This window comes from Stegodyphus dumicola, chromosome 8, assembly GCF_044657685.1.
Source record: "Stegodyphus dumicola isolate Sdum_Otavi_A_Nest chromosome 8, ASM4465768v1".
Taxonomy (NCBI): domain Eukaryota; kingdom Metazoa; phylum Arthropoda; class Arachnida; order Araneae; family Eresidae; genus Stegodyphus; species Stegodyphus dumicola.
In genome coordinates, this window is record NC_140775.1 from 74,815,997 (window position 1) to 74,821,996 (window position 6,000).

Genomic DNA, 6,000 nt, shown 5'->3' on the forward strand with positions numbered 1-6,000 from the left:
CGACGCTATTTTGTTATTGGCAGAAATGAGAGGGGTAGAGGGAGAAGAGGAAAAGACCCACAGTGGTGTCCTTCCTCATTGACGCAAATGCGTAGGTCCTGAACATCGGTGGGAGTTTGGACACTGGGCGGAGAGTAGGTAGTGAAAAAGCACATTCACCTTCTGATTCATTCCGAGGCGCTAAAAAGAACGTTGTTTGTCACCTAAGTTGTTGCTGAAAAGTATCTTGTATCCAAGGTACACGTCCTATTGGCAGTCAATATATGAGTGCCAAATCGCATTTCTTTACGGTTTTGACCTACATTCATTAAATAACACCTATTTTTACCGAATTTTCGGCTCATTATTTGGAACATCCTATCTATTTTGATATATTTTACCTATCTTGTTTAGTTTCAAGCGTAATTTTATGTACATAACATTAACATAAGTAGAAAATCGTTTCTGTCGCAAATTAATAGAAGTCTAAGACAGGAAAAGAGAGATTTACATTAAGTAACAATCACAGTAAAAGAAATTATGAAACAATAAGAAAAATTATGAACAAGTAAATGAAAGAACAGGTAGCGTGAAATTTTTTAAATCTAACCCTTCTAAATTAGCGTTTCTTACTCTGTAGTCCGTGGACCACAAGTGGTCCTCGAAGCCTGCACTTGTGAAGCTTCCTAGAAAGGGCAAAATATAAAATTTAAATTAACTGCGCGACCGCACTATAATTGAAAATCACTCCGAGAGTTTGGAAATGACAGTTGCACATGACAGTCGTCTAATACTTTTTCTTGATCAACTGACATTTTATGAAATTTATTACCGACTAACTTACTTACGGAATTCCCACTCTAAGTCTTAACAACAAAGAAGAATGTAAAACACTATGGTCGTGGTGCCTATTACAAGCATACACTCAAACATAGAACAGCTATGCGAGAATCGAGAGGGTCTTATTCATGCGGGTGACAACATTTATTTAATTTTTAGTTAATAAAATTAACCCAGTTCTAGTAGCCTTGAATTATTAAAAACAAATGTATATTTTTTCTATTAATTTAATTACTTAATACTAGTATACAATTAGACGAATTTTAATGAACTCTAATTTTAAAATGTAAAAGCATTGATAGTAACATATGCCAGAACAACTGCTTTAAAAAAAAGGAAAAAGTGAGGTGGTCCTCAGAATATTCTAATTTACAAAAGTGGTTCCCACTTGAAAAAAGTTTGAGAAACTCTGTTCTAAAGAATGAATGTAAGGGACAAATTATTACAGATTTATGCTAACACTTCTTCAAAAATTCCTCTCAAATAGTTCCAATTCTATGATAGTTTCAAAGCAGATTTCGAGAATCCAAATGATTTTTTAAAACGCTTATATGAGTCAAATTACATGAATGCATCACATGTAAATTCTTGCCTCAGATTTACGTACTTGAAAACACTGTTAACCATAAAAAAAAAAAAAAAAAAAAAAAAAAAGCATTTTAATTTGATTAATTTTAAAATACCTACTGCTTAATATGAAACGAAGTAATAAATTCACTGAATCTTAATTGAAGGAACAGTCAAGACTTTACATTTTCTTTCCTTATATTAATATACATTGCTTTAGCGCGAAACACCTATTCATCATAGCTCAAATGACAAATACCAGGTTCAGATGACTTTTATAAATTTTTTTTCTAATGAGATAAATGTTTTAAAAATTGCCAGTTGTGAGCACTCGTTAATTCTTTTCATATCTTTATACCATGCAGAATGGCCAACATTTAATTTGTCACACTTGTAATTTGTAGAAAGTAAAAACAAACAAAAAGAAACAGTACTAGAAAAAAAAACATTTTTATAAACTTATTAATAATGTTAATGTTAGAACCATTATACCGTACTGTTTATGTTGTTGGTGAAAGAAAAGTGTTCGTCGCAGACTATTTTGTATTTCTCAAAGCAATCATTGGTGAATTTTTTATATTTATATTGCATTTGAAATTGTACCTCAGAATTTATGAAGCATGTTGTATTTTAAATTAGGAAAAAGCAAATTTAGTTTTGAATAAATCTCTTAGCAACTGAGGCTACTTTTTTTTTTGGGGGGAGGACGAGGCTAAATTTAAATTTTATATTGGCGTGTTTTACTTCCAGTTATCAGAATGCATTTGCTCCGAGAGTTTCAAGCGTTTTTAGGGCCATTTATTCATTTATTTATTTGAATTCTAAATGCAACGTATTGCAAACGTACATGGTTTTAAACTGCTCTGTTTCGATTATAGGCGGTTCGAAACCATTGTTACGAATTATGTTGATATGAAAGAATTTTAGTGAGATTATATGTGAAGTTGTAGTACATTTCGTGTAATGTAACATGAGAAGTCTGAAGACAGCGATGCTCTGCAAAAAAAAAAAAAAGAAGATTACAGGAGTAAGTCTATTTAATATTGAAGTTTGGAGAGATATAGCTAACTTGGCAATGGTTTTGGCGTCTAATTTGTTTCACCAAATTTGGAGAAAAATCATCAAAAGTCGCCAAACTTGGAGAGCATTTGACTATATTTTACCCCCAGTATCTGCATAGCTGTAATTGATACTGTATTTGAATACTGAATTGATACTGTATTAATCCAATTTTAATATTTAAGTTAACATTGAAGCAGCCACCATCAGATACCGACGCGAAAGCATTTTCGAAACAATTCGACCTCTACAATATAACTGCGTAAGAAATTTATGAAGCATTTTATGAACACAAGAATTTTAATGTATTAATATAACACAAAGCATAAAATTTCTGCGTTAAAATTAAAGTTTCAAAATTTATTTCATCTATGATAAATTAGCACAATATTCTTAGCATAATAACTCTTATCAGCAAATAGATTTTAAGATAATACTATGGATATTAAACTTGCTTTAAAATCCATTGAAGAAAAATAAACGTTTTTCTTAGAATACACATGAGATTCTAATCGCAACAATATGTTTAAAATTGTTAAAAATCTTAGTGAAGATGTAGATGCGCAATTTCAATTTAAATCTCGTGTTAAAGGCAAAATGACGAAGGCAAAAAACATGTCAGTTTCGATATGAACATCAAGACAAATGATTACAAACGCCTGAAAATAAATTTAGAGTTAATGTATTCCTTGTTGTTTTAAATATTGCTTGGACATTCTTAAATGAAAATTCTGAGCTACTAAAATTACGTAGTGGTAATTTTAGTTTCTTACATAATTTTTAAGAAACTGATAAAAAGATCTACGAAAAAATTGTAAAAATTTGAAAGAAAAAATTCTAAAAATCTGTGCTTTTCAAAATATATCCAAAATAAATTTAAATACTATTTTTATACTCATTTTGATCACCACACAAAATTTTTAAAAGCATCAGACATTTGTAATTCTCGGTATAGTGTTAAAGTGTTGCCGTTAATGTTTTTTCAGTTCTCTCAGTTCTTTCTCAGTTCTCTTTTCTCAGTTCATCATATCAACTTTCAATTTTCTTAGTAAGATGACTTACACAACTATTTTGTCTTATTATTATTAATTTTTTGTTTCTTTATTATTAAATATTTTTTTCTTCGCACATATGAGACACAAAATTTAACAGCAAATCATAAAATATTTAAAAGCAGTCTAGCTTTAGAATTCCCAATAGTTTTAAGTGTTGCCATGAATTTTTTATATTCGTTATATTATTTCTTACAAGTAATGCATGCCAATACTAATTGAAGGTAACATACTTTTAATGTGTTGGCATACAATTTTATAGTAGATATATTATTGTTTTAAAACGATAGGGGGCGATAATATTTGATGGTAACATACTTTTATTTGAAAAGTGATACGAAAAAAAAAAAAAAAAATGAGGATTGAGATTAATAGCATCTCAGATGCTAAAAAAGACCTACTTTTGCTTTTTTCGCTATTATCAATATACCAACAAACCAAAGGATATTGAAGTTTCTAACAACGGACTCAGTTCGATGAATCATTGGCCATAATAAAAATTCCAGTCCTGCTTTCTGGCCACTTTTATAAATGTCTCTCATGTTGTTAATTAATTTTTCAATGCTTTGCTATCAGGTTCTTTTGTTCCTCCTTACTTGCTTAGGGAACATTTAACTGTCCTGACTCGGAACAGGAAGCTTACTAAAGCTATGTTCAATAAATTTGGGAAGTAGACAATACACACAGATAGGGTATACGAAACCCTTTATTTTTCTCTCTCTACAATGATTTCCGGACTTCGGAATACAGAGACCAACCACTTGTGGTCTGAACGTAAGAATATAAAAATATTAACTAAACTCTAACTAAACTAACTTTGGATTAATCAAACAAGTGCCTCCAAGATTGGCCGTATATTATCAAAAAGCCGTATGTAGTACAGAGAACTGCTAACACTACGATACGTTTAAAATTATCAAGAGGATTAAACCTCTGGCCTTGAAGGCAACCAGCAACCGAGTAAAACTACTATGGCAAGCGGCCTGCTTCTAATAGCTCCTTCCTCTCTCTTGCTTGGCAAAAAGCCACAACTTAAGTACTTGGCGTTCGCAAGACAAATTTGCATAAATAAGTTAAAGCTTTTAATTCTGGCCGGAAGTAGAAAATAAGAAGTGATAGTAAAGATTTAAAATAAAATAAACGTTAGTAAAACTTAGGATCCTTACATTGCTTCAAGCTGAACAGCTTTCAGTCATCTTGCAAATTTGTCTCAATTTTTGTCTTAATTTGGAAAAAATAGCAACTATCCAAAAGTTTATAAACCCATTACTTCCTCCCAGATGTAGTTAAATATTCAGAAAGATTATTTTAATAAAACGGATTGTGATTTAAGTATAAATAACTGGCTGAAGATGATGCGAATTTGAGTTCAAAAGCTGCTCCTTATTCTTAATTAAATTGGCGTCTCGCTGCAAATATTGCTCTGTCTTTCAATAAAAAGGAAAGAATTCTTATGTCTTCTTTAAGACATTGGGGAAAAACATACACTATATTTGCTGTAAAATAAGATGATTTTTTTGGATGGGGGGGGAGAGGCTATAATTTTACTCTGAAATTTGATAGAGTCTTATAACCGGTTATTTCAATAAATGAAATTGCAGAGAAGAAGGAGTTTAATTATTATGCTGTATAAAATAATTATATTGTTTAAATGCTAAATAAACCATACAGGAAATTACAGTTAATTACCATATATTATAAGCTGCATAACTAACGCTAATTATTATAGCCACATGTACTAGTTGAGCGATTTCAGCTTAAACCTGCATCCACTTCAGTGGTCACTTGTATGCCTAAAAATAAATGGATAAGAATATCACTGACAATGTTTTTTCGCCACAATCTAACGGTAATGTTATTTCAGGAAAATTCTGGAAGAAGTCAAGAAATAAAACTGCATCACGAATTATGTAGAATCTTTGGAATTCGAGTTACCTTCCAGGATGAATTCTCATTATAAACAGCTATTTAAAAGAAAATTATAGATTGGTATTGGAAACGGTTATTCACTGAAGTTATAGATGGGTATCGGTAAAGAACTCTGAAAATTAAATGCATCATAGCAAGTATTCTGCAAAGATTTTTCTCAGAGGAAATGTTTTAATATTTTTGGAATGATATTTCTTACCAAAATGTAATCACTTTTTGTTCAATATGTGATGACCTTTTATATTAGTTCATCAAGCCTGAAAATGGATAGTGCCTGCCTGAAAAATAAATAAATAAAAAACTGAAAGCTTTGAGATTTTATATTACATTTTTTTTAACTTGCGTGTTACCTTTATTTATTAAATATCATGTTTTTCCCACTTAAACCATAAAATTCAGTTCAACAGCAATATCACAAAATATTTAAAGGGAGCATATATTTAGAATTTCCGATACACAGTCTCGGGCGCTGGACATTTTTTTTTTTTTTTTTTTTCCCAGTACAGTGTTGACATTGCTCGCTTTGAAATCATTGAGTTTGTTAATAGAAAATTCGGTAAAGTTTACAAAATAT